General features: G+C 34.5%; 1 long non-coding RNA gene across 2 annotated transcripts in view; it reads right to left on the bottom strand.

Moving 5' to 3' along the window:
- Positions 1-16,390, bottom strand: part of LOC122221292 — a 94,325-nt gene that overhangs the window by 25,862 nt on the left and 52,073 nt on the right. For both annotated transcript variants that reach the window (XR_006203140.1, XR_006203141.1), the window contains exon 3: positions 10,784-10,961. This is a non-coding gene — a long non-coding RNA (uncharacterized LOC122221292). The remainder of the gene's footprint in view (positions 1-10,783; positions 10,962-16,390) is intronic.

Genomic DNA, 16,390 nt, shown 5'->3' on the forward strand with positions numbered 1-16,390 from the left:
GAATTGAAGTGCCATTACCCTCACATCCTATCTAGATAAAATCAACAGGATTTATCACTGTTGATGTGAACCTTGATCACCTAGCTGAGGTAGTGTTTCCCAGGCTTCCCCACAGTCATGTAATTGTTCTTACCCTTTTCCACACTGGACTTTTTGGAAGGGAGTCACTATGCACAGTACTCACTTAAAGACTGGGAAAGTACGTTTCATTTCTTTGGGGGCAAAGAATTTCTATAAGGGATCTTCATCTATTCTCCTTCATTTATTCATTCAGTCATTTATTTATATCAATATGGATTTATGGTATTTATACTTTGGATAAAGTCCACTGCTACATTTTTTAATTCTCTGTTCGTGGTTCTAGTCCCAGTTTTTGAGAGCTCTTTCAGTTGGATTCTGTGTCCCTTTTAACATACCCTCATCAGAGTATGTGTGTGTGGGGGTGTGTGTAGCACTTCTCTACTTCCTGGTACTATAAGATGATCCAGGCTCATCTTGTATATTTCCTGCCTCAGATCTAGAATCAATCATTTCTATGTGGCACTCTGGTTCCTCTTATTGGAGAATGGTATTAAAAACCAAGATCTGGGCACTAGGTGTGCTCTTTGCTAATGGAGTGCCACTTCTTTTAGGCACTCTAAGTTGTCAGAGCAAATAAATATTTGTGTGCACGTTAATCCATGTATATACAGGTATCTATATCTATAAATACTATATATAACCATCTATATCTATATTAAGCTAAACATAAATTCATACTAATGTCTTCAACTCTAATCCATTACCACATTGATCACCTTATTCTTTTTCCTTTGCTTATTAATTCTAATTCTGACACTAAGAAAGATGACTCCACAATTCACTATTTACTTGATTATTTAATTCTAATATACATGTATGGCAGTATGAGAAGTGTTAACCCATAGTCCCATGGAGAAAAAACACTTTATAAACCATAGTATAGTGCTCATGCATGGTTCTTCTACCTTTAGACTTACAGATTCTACTTATTTCCAAAGTTACTTAAGTCAGCACCTTTTCTCCCCACCACCTTCAGTTAGATTTCATATACTGGTAACAAGGTTATATTTTTTTTATCACCTATTTCATTCCATCCTGAGATCTCAGGATCTCCTAAATAATTTTTTTTAATTTTCATACATTGTTTTATTCTTCATACAGCACTGTTCCATAGGTTTTGACAAATGCAAAATATATATGTCTACCACTGCAGATTATGCTGAACAGTGTCACTACCCTATAAATGTTCTGTGTTTCACCAATTCAATTCCTTTCCTCCCTCCTTGCAGCCACTGATATTTCTACCTTCTGTAGGTTCTCCTTTCTGAAATGTCACATGATTAGAATTATATAGTATATAATCCTTTCAGACTGGCTTCTTTAATTTAAAAATATATATTTAACATTTATCAGGGTGCCCAGGTGGCTCAGTTAGGTTAAGCATTTGACTCTTGATTTTGGCTCGGGTCATGATCTCACAGTTTGTGACTTCAAGCCCAACATCAGGCTCTGCACTGACAGTGCGGAGCCTGCTTGGGAGTCTCTCTCTCTCGCTTTTTCTCTCTGCCCCTCCCATGCTCGTATGCTCTCTCTCTCTCCCTCCCTCAAAAAAAAAAATACATAAATAAATAAAAACTTTAAAAACATTTAAAATTTATCTATATCTTCTCATGGCTTATTAGTTTATTTTTATCACTGAGTGATATCCCATTGTGTAGACATAAAACTGTTTATTTACTTGTTGAAGAACATCTTGATTGCTTCTAGATTTTGGTGATGACAAAGTTGTTACAAGCACTGGAACAAGCATGTGGAATAAGTGGTGAAAAGAGTCAGATAAATATCTAGAAGCATGACTGCCTGTGATATAATCACATAGGTGGGAATATGTTTAGTATTATAAGAAAGTTTCCACTGTCTTCCAAAGTGACTGACTAGCATTTTGCCACCCAACCAGTAATGTTGCTCCAAATTCTCACCACCTTTGAGGTTTGTAGTGGTATCTCACTGGTATTCTAATTTGGAATTTTCTTTTTTTTAATTAAAGTTTATTTATTTATTTTGAGAGAGAGAGAGTGCGCAAACAATGGGAAAAGAGAGAGGGAATGAGAGAGAGAGAGAGAGAGAGAGAGAGAGAGAGAAAGAGAGAAAATCCCAAGCAAGCTCTGAACTGTCAGTGCAGAGCCCAACACAGGGCTGAAACTCACAAACCCTGAGATCATGACCTGAGTCAAAATCAAGAGTCTGATGCTCAACTCACTGAGACACCCAAGAGCCCCCTAAGTTGGAATTTTCTAAAAACAAATTATACTGATCATCTTTTCATCATCATCCATATACTTATTTTCCATGTATATATATTCTTTGGTGAGTGTTTTTTTAATCATTAAATTTGGTTTTTATTTTCCTAGTTGTTGAATTTTAAGAGTTATTTGTATATTTTGTGTACAAGTTCTTTCTAGGTGTGTGTTTTGCAAATATTTCTCCTGGTCTATAACTATTATTATTATTCTCTTATGGTACTGAACTCAATTTGCTAATCTTTTGTTGAGGAGTTTTTAATCTGCATTCATGAGAGAGACTGATCTATAATTTTCATTCCTTGTAATATCCTTGTTGGCTTTGGTATGAGGGTAATGCTGTCCTTAAAAAGAGTTAGGAAGTGTTCTGTATCTGTATTCTGAAAGAGATTTTGGAGAACTGGTATTATTTCCTCCTTGAATGTTTGGTAGAATCCACCAATGAAACTATCTGGGCTAATTCTTTGTTTTTCTTGAAAGGTTAGTAAATGTTATTTCAATTTGTTTAATATATACAAGCTACTCAAATTAGACACTCACCTTTTTAAGTTTTGGTAGTGTGTATCTTTCAAGAAATTGTTCCATTTTTAAATATCAATTTGGGGGAATAGAATTGTTAATAATATTCTGTAGTTTTTCTATTCATGTACTTGGACCAGTAGTGATTATCCTTCTTTCCTTTCAGATACTATGAATTTGTTTATTCCCTGTTTTTATTTGGTTAACTAGCCTACAGGTTAATCAATTTTGTCGATAGTTTCAAAGAACCAGCTTTTGCTTTCATTGATTTTTCTACTGATTTCCTCTTTTCAATTTTATTGGTTTCTGCTCTAATTTTTATTATTTCTTTTCTCTGATTTGATTTAGGCCTACATTGATCTACTTTCTATAGTTTCCCAAGGTGGAAGGTTTTTTATATATTTTTAAAATTAATGTATTCAGTGCTATAAATTTCCCACTAAGCACTGGTTTTGCTGAATCCCATAAATTTTGATAGGCTGTATTTTCATTTTCATTTAGTTCAAAATATTTTAAAATGTCTCTTGAGATTTTTACTTTGGCCCATATGTTATTTAAAAGTGTGTTTGTTTAACCTCCAAGAATTTGGGATTTTTTCTAACTATTTATGTGCTATTGATTTCTAATTTAATTCCACTATGGTCTGGCAACATACCCTATATGGTATACTTTTTTTTAAATTGGTTAAGGTTTGTTTTACGACTGAGCATATGGTCTGTTATTAAGAATTTTCCAGGTAACCTTGAGAAGAACATGTATTCTGCTCGTGTTGGATAGAGTATTCTATAAGTGTTTTTTATTAGTTTGGGTTGATTCATAATATTTTTCAGTTCAACTATATCCTTCCTGATTTTCTGTCTGGTTGATTTATCAGTTACTGACAGAAGGATGCTAAACTATCACAGTAGATTTGTTTATTTCTCCTTGAAATTCTGTCAGTTTTTTATCTCACATACTTTGATGCTTTTTTGCTGTGGGGGGTGTGTGTGTGTGTCTGTGTGCGTGTGCCTGTTAATTGTTATGTCTGCTTAGAGAATTGGTCCATTATCATTATATAGTGCCTACCTTAACCCCTAATAATTTTCCAAAGTCAACTATATCTGAAATTAGTACAGTTATCCTTGCTTTCTTTTTGTTAGTATTAACATGATATTTCTCCACCCCTTTACTTTGAGGCTGGGTCTTTATACATAAAGTGGCTTTCTTCTAAATATCATACAGTTTTGTCTTTTAGTTAAATAAAATAATCTCTGTCTTTTAATTTGTCTATTTAGGCCATTCATATTTAAAATATATTTTGATATAGTTGGATTAATAACTACCATGTTTCTGTTTTGTTTTCATTGCATTTGTTCTTTGCGCCCTTCTCCTCATTTATTGCATTTTCTGGTTTTAATTTAACATTTTATATGATTCCATTGCTCTTCCTCTTTCAGCATATCAAGTATGCTTATTTTAAGATGTTTTAGTGGTTACACTAGAGTTTGCCATATATGCTTTGAATTAATCCATGTCCATCTCAAACTACATAATACCACTTCACGTGTAGTGCAGCTCCCTCGAAATAGTATTCCTGATTTCTTTCTGCCCCTTATATTGTTGTCACCTATCCTACTTATCCATGAGCTACAATCACACAATATATCATTACTATTACACTAAAAGCAGTTATCATTTAGATTAATTAAAAATAAGAAAAGTAGCATATTTAAATTTTAACAAAATACCTTCAACTATTTCTTCTTTAATGTTCTTCCTTTCTTCATACAGATCTGAGTTTCTGAACAATATTATTTTCTCTCTCCCTAGAGAATTAAAAAAAAATATTTCCTTTCAGAGGCCTATTAGTGACACATTCCTTCAATTACTGTTTGGCCGACAAAGTCTGCATTGCTGAGAAAATCTTATCTTCGGAAAAATAATTTCACTGGATATTTAATTATAGGTTGAGTTTTTTTTCACTTTAAATATTTTATCTCACTCTCTTCTTTCTATCACAATTTTAGAAAGGATATGTGCTCTAATGTTTGTTCTGTTTCTTCCATAAGTAAGATGTTATTTAAAATGTGGCCATTTTTTTAATAATATATTCTCTTTGTCTTTGGTTTTCTGCAGTTTGAATATGAGTTGCCTACATTTGTTGTTGTTGTTGTTTTTGTTGTTGTTGTTTATCCTGACTGTATTTTCTGGAATTCCCAGGTTTGTAGTTTAGAGCCTGTTATTAATATTGGAAAACCTCACCATTATTACCTCACATATTTTTTCTGTACCTTCTCTCTTCTCCTTCTGGTATCCCAGTTGTATGGAGGCTATACTTTTTGTAACTGTACCACACTTAGTGAATGCTCTTTTCATTATTTTCATTATTTTTTCCCTTTGTGCTTCTTTGTTGAAAGTTTATAGTAACCTATCTTCAAACTCATTTATTTTCACAGCGCTATAAATTGATGAGCCTCCCCCTTTTTTAATGATTTTATTTTAATTTTTTAATGTTTATTTTTGAAAGAGAGACAGAGCATGAGAGGGGGAGGGGCAGACAGTGAGGGAGATACAGAATCTGGAGTAAACTCCACGCTCTGAGCTGTCAGCACAGAGCTTTATGCGGGGCTCAAACCCACAAACCATAAGATCATGACCTGAGCCACAGTTGGATGCTTAACTGACTGAGCCACCCATGTGCCCCTATTGATGAGCCCTTCTAAGGCATCCTTTGTTTTCATTATGGTGGTTTGGGGTTTCTAGCATTTTATTTTGATTCTTTCCTAACATTTCCATCCCTCTGTTTACCCATATATTCCTGCATACTGTCTACTTTTTTCATTAGCACCCTGAACATATTAACATAGTTATTTCAAACTCCCTGTCTCATTTGCAGCTCGTGAGTTCGAGCCCTGCATCAGGCTCTGTGCTGACCGCTCAGAGCCTGGAGCCTGCTTCAGATTCTGTATCTCCCTCCTCTCTGTCCCTCGTCTATTTGCACTCTGTCACACTCTCTCTAAAAATAAATAAATATTAAAAAAATTAAATTCCCTGTATCATAATTCTGACATCTGTGTCATATCTGAATCTGGTCTGATGCTTGCTTTGTCTTCTGATTGTGATTTTCCTTTGTCTTTCAGCATACTTTATAATTTTTTGTTGAAAGCCAGACATGACGTAACAGGTAATAGAAACTGAGGGAAATAGGTGTTTAATGTAAGGTCTTATGTTAATATGGCTAGGAGCAGAGCTGTGTTTAATGTTTGCTATAGCTGGACCAGAGGCTTCAAATTCCTTTAATCTCCTTGCTTTTGTCTTGTTTGTCTTTGGCTTCCTTAAGAACTCTTCCTTAGGTAAAGTCTGTCTTTCAGTTCCTTGAGCTATAATATTGTTAAGATACTAGATACCTTTTGATGTGTTAGAAGGGAATGGGGAAGAAGAAGAATTGTACACTATTACGATTGAATCTCTGTCTTTTAGTGGGCCTCTGCATCTGGGATGTAACCTTCACAAGTTATAGTTCTTAGATTTTTTCCCCCTTACGTGTTATTGAAAAACTACAGGAGGCTGGAGCAGAGAAAATGCCCTTCCCTTAGGTAGCTAAGACTCTGGTGAAGTCTTTCCTCTGAAGAGTAGCCATTTGATATGAGAACACTCTTACAGTATTTCACAATGGCTACTCTTCCCCTCCCTTGTGAGAGCCAGGAGGGTATCTTTCTTGGCTCTTCAAGGTGAGAACCTGGTATAATTCCACTAGATAAAACCCAAGTAATTGTCAGGGACCCCTTAAGACTAAAGCTCTCAGAAGCCTCTCACTTTCAAGCTAGTCTACACTCAGCCTCTAACAACTCATCAAAATGCTCATTTAAGTGTTTTCAACAATGTATGACTCCAGGACCTTCTTCGTATGGAATGGAGATGGAGACTGATTTCTCATTTGCCTGTCCTTCTGGATTTCAGGGTGCCAGTTTGTTCTGCAACCATCATCCTCTGATAACTCCAAGAAAAGCCATTGATTTTGTTTGCTCAACATTTGTTTTTTTGGTTGCAAAAATGGGAGTGACAACTTCCCAGCTTTTACATGTCAGAACTGAAATCAGAAGTTTGACTTCTTTTTATTTTTAAATCACTACTGCTAGACTATTTTGCCTGCACAAAGTCTCAATACCTCTGAAATTAACTAACCAAGTCTGTTGGTCTCATAAACACAGACATCCATGGATGGGCTTGCCTCTCCCAAGGCAACAGAAGAAATCCATGTGCCAGAGGAAATTTTAGCCCTGGAGTCATTCTCAAGGCTCTGGAAACCCCCACACTTGAAAATATAAAATTGATATCATCATCATCCAAGTTTTTATTTCACTGCTTTTAAAAGTAGTGAAATATATGCCACAATATGTCTCATTCTAAAGGTTGAAAATTTTATGCTATGACTATAATGACATCATCCTGCCTCCCACAGAAGGCTTTTGCTTGGAGAGTTCAGCAAAAGAACAAAATTAACAGGAAACGTCACTTTCACACACAGATGGAAAAAATGTTAACATCTTCTGAATTCTATGACAGTCTCCTTGATGGGAACATACATGTCACCAAAACGTACCAACAATGTGCAAACACATCTTATGAACAGGTGCTAAACTGAGGTCACTGCTGGAAGATGGGAGCTTTGGCAGTACTGAGAACAAAAGATTCCTCCTAGGTGTAGTTTGAAGCTAAGAAATAAGAATCACGTGTAAGGAATGTTCCAGGCAGGATAAAACTTGTGAATGCTTGAGTGACAATGTACCGAGGAGGCCTCCTATTACTTCTATTCTACCTTTATTTCATAGATCGTGAACCAATCCCACTCCTTTCTTAAAGATTTTGTGGAATAAATTAAAAATTCTCTTCTGGTTAAATAATGTTGTGATCATTCCAAAAAGAAAAAGAAATATATGATTCTTTTCTCTCCTTGAGGACTGACTTCAGTAACATTAAATTATGAAAACAGTACAAAAATATCTAGCAGATTTATTTTGCTCAAAGTTTCCCTATGTATTCCCTAAGTGATCTAACCTCTAAAATGTATTCCATGTTGCCAGTATACTGAGAACAAAAAAGAACAACCAAAAGCATATATGGCTAGTTCTATGTCTAGGGAGAATATTAATGTGAGTTTTCTATACATAAGATAAAAAAGCCACATTTATTTTCCTTCCCTATTTAATCCTAAAATTGTTTTCTCTTGAAATGTTCACAGAGCTATAACATAAGATTTTTAAAATAATATTTGTGGTAATACATGTAAAATGAGACCCGCATAATGTTATAGTGAGAAGGTAACATTCTTGATCAGTGCATGGGAGAGGTGTATAGGGGTATCAAACATTAAGGGTTTATAAGGCTGGGTTATTGCTCAAAGAACTGAATGTGAAATAAAAATGTTACCATACTACCATTATCTAATCCCTTCCTCATCCACATCACATCACACACATACCCGCACACACCACATATGCACATACCACATACGTACAAATACACAGATACCTTCTTCTAGTACTCTGCTCCATTAATTCTTTCCTTTCTATGGCCTGTGTAGCATGTTACTTTCTCCTGTCTCCCTCCTTCAGGCTAGCAAAATCTTTCCTCAATTCTACCTTCTTTCCAAGCTATAGCACTATCTTCTTCCTTTTATAACTCTTTTGTTATCCCTTTCACATTTGAAATTGTGGAAAATTTGTCCCTATTAGACAATCAAGTACACATCAAATACAGAGAATGGTGAACAAAAGTTTTTTACTTTTCCCTTTAGCAGGATCTCCCGTCTCTTCCAAGGAGAAACATGAGGAAGTCTCTTTTCTAACAGCTTCCTTCTCATTTACCATGCTTCCTCAATGCCCTCTACCTCAGGATCCTTTATCTTCTTTTCTTTAACTTCATTCCAAGCTGTCAATCTATTCCAACTGGTTTTCCCAATATGAAAGTGTGTGTGTGTGTGTGTGTGTGTGTGTGTGTGTGTGTGTGTGTGTATTTTGTGCTGGTGAATGGAGTTTCAAGTCATCTGAGTATTTGTGGAGTATGAGCATAGGGGGTGAAGGACCATGGTTATCTAGCAATATTCAATAACCCTCCTCAAACTATTTCATTAAAATTATCAATAAGACTCTGTATCTTCTTAGTTTTCTCCTTTCTCCTATTTATAACTCTGTAGTATTTGAGCCTTCCTACTAATAATTTTTCACTTTAACTGGCTAGTGGAACAAAATTCCCAATGCTTTTCATTCTGTAACTCTAAAAATTCCTTCTCTATCTCCTTCATGGGTGTCTTCCTAAAGAAGATGGACATGTTACTAAATAGAGACATTGCTGAAGGTATGTTTTTGGCTTTTGTCTCACTTTGTATTTATTCTTTGAGTCATCATACCTCTTCTGCTTTTTCTCTGTATAGATGATGTTCACACTAGCACTGAGGAGGTGACATCTAAACTGGCTTTTGAAGGATGAGTGGAAATTATTAGGATGATGATGGGATCAAAATGAATGTGGAAAATGGTGCTGCATACACAAAAATACAGATGAATTAGGATGGCAAATTTAGGAGAACTGCCAACATTGCACATGAGTGAGTATAAACTGTGCACTGGTGTTGTGCAATGCTATATCCTTGATGGAATATTAGGAATAAGAAGGAGCTATGGAAGCTGAAGCCACAGCAATACTAAAGTCATTCATGATAATGAAATTTGAACTTTATTCTTTACATTAGTATATCCTAAAGCAGGTTTTCAGAACAACTAATTGATAAAAAATTCATGTGTATTTAAAATAATCCATAATCACATGAATTCAGGCCATAAAATTGATCACATTTGAACAGGTTTCTTTGCTAGAAGGGACAATTTTTAAAATATTTATTTATTTTTCAGGGAGAGAGAGACAGACAGACAGACAGGCCATGAGTAAGGGAGGGGCAGAGAGAGAAAAAACACAGAATCTGAAGCAGGATCAAAGCTCTGTCAGAGCTTGATCTGGGGCTCAAACCCAGGAACTGCAAAATCATGACCTGAGCCAAAGTCAGACACTTAACCAACTGAGCCACCCAGGTGCCTAGAATGGGTTCTTTATAGCCAACTTACCCCCTAATTCTCTTAAGAATATAATATGTGGTATTTGCTATGGGACCCTTTGACATTTTCTAGAATATACATTGGGAATATGCTTAAACAATGGGGGTCATAGAAGTAATTACTTCTAGTTTTAAAGATGACTCAGATAACAGTACAAAAAGTGGCTTAAAGATATAAATCCGATAAATATTGCCACAGGCAGTCACATAAGAGAGGAAATGAGGATAAATGAAGCAAAATGAGTAATGAATAGTTGATCTCACAATAACTGGTAAGAAAATGATGTTCTGGGTAAGGCAATGACACAGATAATGATAATGGAGAGGAGTAAGACATTTTTCAAGAGCTTTTAAGGAGGTAGACTCAGTCTCCTTGTTTGGTTTTTTTTTTTTTTTTTTTTTTTTGAGGTATACTCAATAGGATTTGGTAGGCAGTAGATATGGGGGATGACAGAGGTAGGGAAGAGTCCAGTATAGGACCCTGATTTCTGACAGAGTAGGTGTTTGAAGGACTACAGTATGATATAGACATTCAAATCCAGGATGGGGTGGTGGCTGTAGGGGTAAGGAAGTTGCAAAGAGGGTGGATGCTACAGTGTAAGAAACATGTGAAAAAACAGTAGAGGAAAATCTTGTCTACAATTTTGCATGGAACTACACAGCTCTAAGAGGAACATTTTTTTCATGTCATGTGACTAAGTAGGTTGAATAACTAGCTCATGTGATTTACTCTCTCAAAGATCCATTTTAATTTATTTTAATAATATTTATTCCTATATAAATTTGATTGATATATTTGGTTGCCACTAAAGCTTAGACAGAACTCAGATCTGGTACTACAATGAAAACTCACCATTATTCCTTGTGCTGATCTCTTCAAATAATCCCATTTCTGTCAAACAAACCAACAAATTAATTATTCTCCAATAAAAGAGTCTGGAAACCATGGTTGTCTCTATTTCTTCCTTGATATTCCAGTCCTAAGATTTCACCATTTTATTATCTCTCATTCAGAAGACTCAAAAACAATCCTGAAAGACACAAAAGTAGAAGAAAATGAATGAAAAGACATACTATGTTCTTTGGAGGAAAGACCTAACATAAATATGTCAACACAATAAAATATCATTAGGGTTTTATTTTCCTTAAAGCTAAAGAGAACTCAATTGAAAAACATAACAAAACAAAAAAGGTAGCAATAAGTCTGAAACAAAAGATAACTCTAAAAAAGAGAAGAATGAGAATAACCTTTCCCTAGAAGGAATTGGCACACATTATAAAGCTTCTGTAGTTAAAACAGTATGGAATCCATGCATGGAGAAACAAAGTGACATAACATAAAAAAAAAAAAAGAAAATATTTACAGTGACTTTAAAACACAAGTAGACTGTATATCCTTAGTTAAATACATTCTGAGGTACAAAACAATAAAGCCTGAAAAAATAACAAATCCTACATTTTGAGGATATATATTGTGACTGTATATCCTTAGTTTAATATATTCTGAGGTCAAAAAAAACAAAGTTTGAAATAATAACTATACATTTTGAGGACTTACATTTGAGGATATATATTAAGTAGTGCAACTATAAGACTGTTACCTTTGCAGTGAGGGAAAAAGCAAATGAGGTTTTTGTTTATGTTTTTAATTTTTAATGTTGATGTATTTTTGAGAGAGAGAGAAAGAGAGAGAGAGAGAAAAAAAAGAATCAGTGGGGGAGGGGCAGAGAGAGAGTGAGACATAGAATCCAAAGCAGGCTCTGGGCTTTGAGCTTTGAGAGCCCGACGCAAGGTCTAGCCCATGAACCATGAGATCATGATCTGAGCTGAAGTTGGACGCTTAACCAACTGAGCCATCCAGATGCCCCGCAAATGACGTTTTATATATGATTACCACGGAAAACCAGAAGTGTTGGCATGAGAGAAATAGGAACCAAATGTAAAATCAATAAGGTTAGGTAATAATCACATACACCTGAATTTGAATTAGAACTCACAATAAATATCAATTATACAAACTCACAAACTTTATCCTTAAAAAATACATGCTTCTTAGACTTGTGCTCTGAAATATGAAAAAACAATGACTGACTGTAAAACATTGAGCACTCTTAGCACCCGTTTGTGGTCTTTACCATTTCACAACACACACAATAAAGTCTTCTAGGAGAATGGGTGATTCTGAGTGTTGGATAGAAAATTTAAAAGATGATCTTGAGACATCTTGCCATATAAAGGAGTTAGAAAGCTCTCAAAGCCTACCAGGATTGTATCAAAAAGATACAGAAGTCAACCTAAGGAGGTTCCCAATTCAGCAAAGATAGGACAAATTTGAACATTAACAAAGATAATTGCAATAGATTGAAATGCATCAAATATATTTTAACATGAGTTTATTTTATTTCTTTTGAAATAAAGAAAGAAACCCACTGGAAACAGTTCCTATAGCACACACAAACAAAAAGCAAGCAAATATTATATGCCCGCTGATAGTACACAGCACAACCTATAAGCAATTCTTGCCAAAAAAAAAAAAAGTCTAAATCTGATCAAGTTTTTTAATTTAATCACCATTTTGTGGGGAATACAGGAGATAGAAGAACATTATAAATATTACCATGAATATGAAATTAGCAAATATTGTCTCTGTCACTTTAATGTGTTTCAAGATCAAAAAAGAGATACAAGGTGAAATTAAAGATTAAAAATATTTAAGAAACTTCATTAACCAATTACATACAATGAATGGACCTTATTTGGATATTATTCAAAGAAAGGACTTATAAACAATTTCATACAAAAATTATAGAAACTTACTACTGACTACATACTTAGGATTGTTAAAATTGTTAATATATTAGATATGGTAATAGCATATACCAATGTTCACTAATGAGTCTTTATCTTTTAGAAATTCAAACTCAAATATATATAAATTAAAGGTATTGATGATTGATTTCAAAAAACTTAGAGTTAAAGATGTAGGTCGAAGAGAGATAAAAAAGAGTGGTCATGAAATGATTACTTTTGAAGTTGGTTGGTGAATATATGGGGGCTTGTTACATTATTCCATATACTTTTTTATTTTCTAATTTTTCATAATGAAATGAAAGAAAAAAATCTCATATATTTTCTCCTTCTCCAGTCTCACATCAGCCGCTCATTTTCTTTTCCTAAAATATTGCTATAGTAACTAGTGTTATCAACGTGAATTTTCACCTCTAAGATTTACTCAGAACACGCTCATTAGATTCATCCTCTAAAAACCCTAAAAAACAACTTTTTTCACAAGTAGCTACTTTGCTCAAAACTTGTAAGTGATTCTCCACTTTCCTTGAAATAAGTGATCGTAAGTCTGTTCAAAATAAACCATCATTAGTTTGACATCAAAGACACCTTACAATCTGTTTCCATCCAATTCTCTGAACACTTCCCTCACTTCTTTTTATGAACTTGATGCTTTAGTCAAAGCATTTGTCCACTTGTCTGCTTGTCCTGGAAACAGATGTGGGAACTCCACCTCCACTCTTGCTCTTACAAGGCTGTCTGAGTAGTTGCCCTTCCTCTATATTTATCTTAATTTGTTCCTTCCTTGAAGGTCTATTCAAGTCTCACCTCCTCCATGTAGCTTTTCCTAAAGACTTTTCAACTACGGTCAACTGTCTCTTATTTGAACTCCAGCAGCAATTATTTTCCTATAACTCATTTTATCACATGCTACTCTACATGGCTAGGGTATTTTAATGCCCAGACTCCACCCTCTTTGATGTCAGGGAGTGTGTCAGATTTCAATGTACTCAAGCACAAACTGTAGAGCCTTATACAGAATAACTGCTCAATAAATGTTTGCTGATGTTGCTGCTGGCCTTGCTGCCATTATTAATGATTGTGGTGGTGGTGATGATAATGACGGTGGTGGTGATAATGATAAAGGAAGTTCATTTGACAATAATTGCCAGGATCCCAAAATTTCTTCATTGAGATGACCTTGAATCTAAAGATTTATGACTCAGTTAGAGTATTGATTCATAAAACTAAATATTCAACTTGCATTTGGTCCTAGAAGTCATTCCATATGTCCCAATAACCTAGTACTGCCAATTAAGATGGATTAAACATACACACAAACAAAAAGAAAAACAAGAACAAAAACAAAACCCCTATTTTCAAATTCTTCATTGACTTTTTACTCCTTAAGGAATTACAAATGTCTTGATAGAGGATTAGAGGTTTACAGTCTGGCCTAAAATCCAAAATCAAATTTCATTCTCATTATTTCCCTATATGTACTCTGCTTCAGTTAAAATAGTCTAATTTTAAATATATTTGGAACCATTTCTCTTCTTTCTATTTCCATTAAACTTCCTTAGTTTAGATCTTCATAATTTCTTGGATTGTTTCAATTCCTTTTCAAATCCACCACCTGGCTTCCAGTCATGTTCCCTTCCAGTTCATTCCCCACCCACCCTTCACTAAAGCCCAAGAAGGATTTATCCTGCTTAAAATTCTTGTATGACTTTCTTAGCTATAAAGGCTAAATGCCTTAACATGGTGTACAAGACCTTTTATGATATTCACTTTCATTACTTCAAATGTCTGCTATATGCTATGGGCTTCCCATAGAGTGGCAAATACTCTATGGTCTATCCCTATATTGTCTAGTGAGAGAAAAGGAGAAGAAACCCACACACATAAACCTATGATAAAGACCAACAGGAACCATGATAAAAGGGGGGGGGTAATACCATGAGAAAGAAATAGAGGGAGATCTAATTTAGATTGAACAGAAAAGATCTTCCTGCTGAAGTAACATTTAAGTTGTTTCCTTCATGTGGAGAAAAAGTTACTAAGAGTTTGATATATCTCAGAGGTTAGAAAGAGAAGTGAAGTTACAATCTATACCATCTGTTTATGTTTATTACCTACTTGATAAATTATAAAAAAATTGATAGCAAGTTAGCTCTCTATATAAATTATGATAACCCTTTGTATTATGTTTTCCATTTTGTCATGTGTCTTTTATTTTTATAAATATTTTTCCCATTAGAAGTTTAAAATTTAAGCAGCATTCTATAGACCTAAGGCTTTGTGCTTCCTGCTTTCCCTTAATACTAGATTATCAGTATTTCAGATATACAGATATACAGTCTTTTCTACTTTTAAAATTTAACACTTTAATCCACCTGATTTTATTTTTGATAGTTATGAGAGGGGAGCTATCTGGTGTTTTCTAAATGGTTAGCCATTTATTGAATAATAATAATAAGGACTAGCATTCATGGGGGTTTACTATGAGCCAGACACTCTGCCAAATGCTTTGTATTTATTATCTGTTAATTCTTACAACCCAACAGGGTAGGTAGTGTTATGCTCCTCAACTTTCAGACAAAGAAGGTGAAGAGCAGTTAAGTGATTTGCTCAAGGTAATACAGCTATTAAACAGAAGAGCTAAAATTAGAACTAAGAGGTATGACCCAAGAATCTATTCTCTTCACAATTAATTTTTGATATACAGTGACTTCCAGAATCCTTGTCTTGCTCATAGATTTGAAAGGTCTCCTATGCCATATAATAAATTTCTGTTTTATATATTTAAATATGCTTCTCCTTGGGCCATTTCTGGGCTTCACATATATACATATGTATTGACATGTATATGCTTTTACATTGGTAATTTTAAGCTGAATAAAAGATTAGTTATTACTTCCTTTTGCTCCATGTTTCTACGCTTCTATCAACTGATGCATTTAACCAAATTATTTTTGCATGTCAAAATGTGTTCACTACCTGTAAGCTAAAAATTACCTTTCTTGAGCTTATCGGCTATTTCTCTCTCGCATTTTCTCACCTTTTTCTATGCCCAACTTGATTGTAGAATTTGCTCTAACAATGTTAAACCTCATATAAAATGGTTACATTTTTTATAACTTTGTAGTAAGAACATTCTTGTAATATAAGAATAGATTAGTTTCTAATTGCTATCTGCTGTTCTGATGTATTATAGTTCTACGACATTGAAGACACTGAAAAATTAGAAAGACATTCTCCTAGGCTCACACTCTCTGCTATTAAAGTACAAATATTATTTGCTCTCACAGTGTGCTACACAGAAAGCTCAGCTGTAATTTCGAAGAACATAATATATGTTGATGCATCATGATCTCTTGAGATACTCTTTAGGAGGAACATCTCCTCAATGTTTCTCCATAGGGTTATTGAATTTCCATAGGCTCCATCTTTCCTTCCTTAGCAGAGCTGTTGTATTAATCAAAATTACCACCTGCTCTATTATAGACTCCTTCAAATGACTTCTCTCAACTTGATATACTTATATTGGGTGAAGCTATCAGTGAGTTATTGGGACACATTCCCTGCTCTGTTCATTGCAAACTAGCACTGAGTTGGCCACTTAAGGAAACTGCATTAACTCTTTCAGACCACCAGGGTGCCATTTAGGGCC

This window comes from Panthera leo, chromosome B3 (genome assembly GCF_018350215.1).
Source record: "Panthera leo isolate Ple1 chromosome B3, P.leo_Ple1_pat1.1, whole genome shotgun sequence".
In the NCBI taxonomy this organism is placed as follows: Eukaryota; Metazoa; Chordata; class Mammalia; order Carnivora; family Felidae; genus Panthera; species Panthera leo.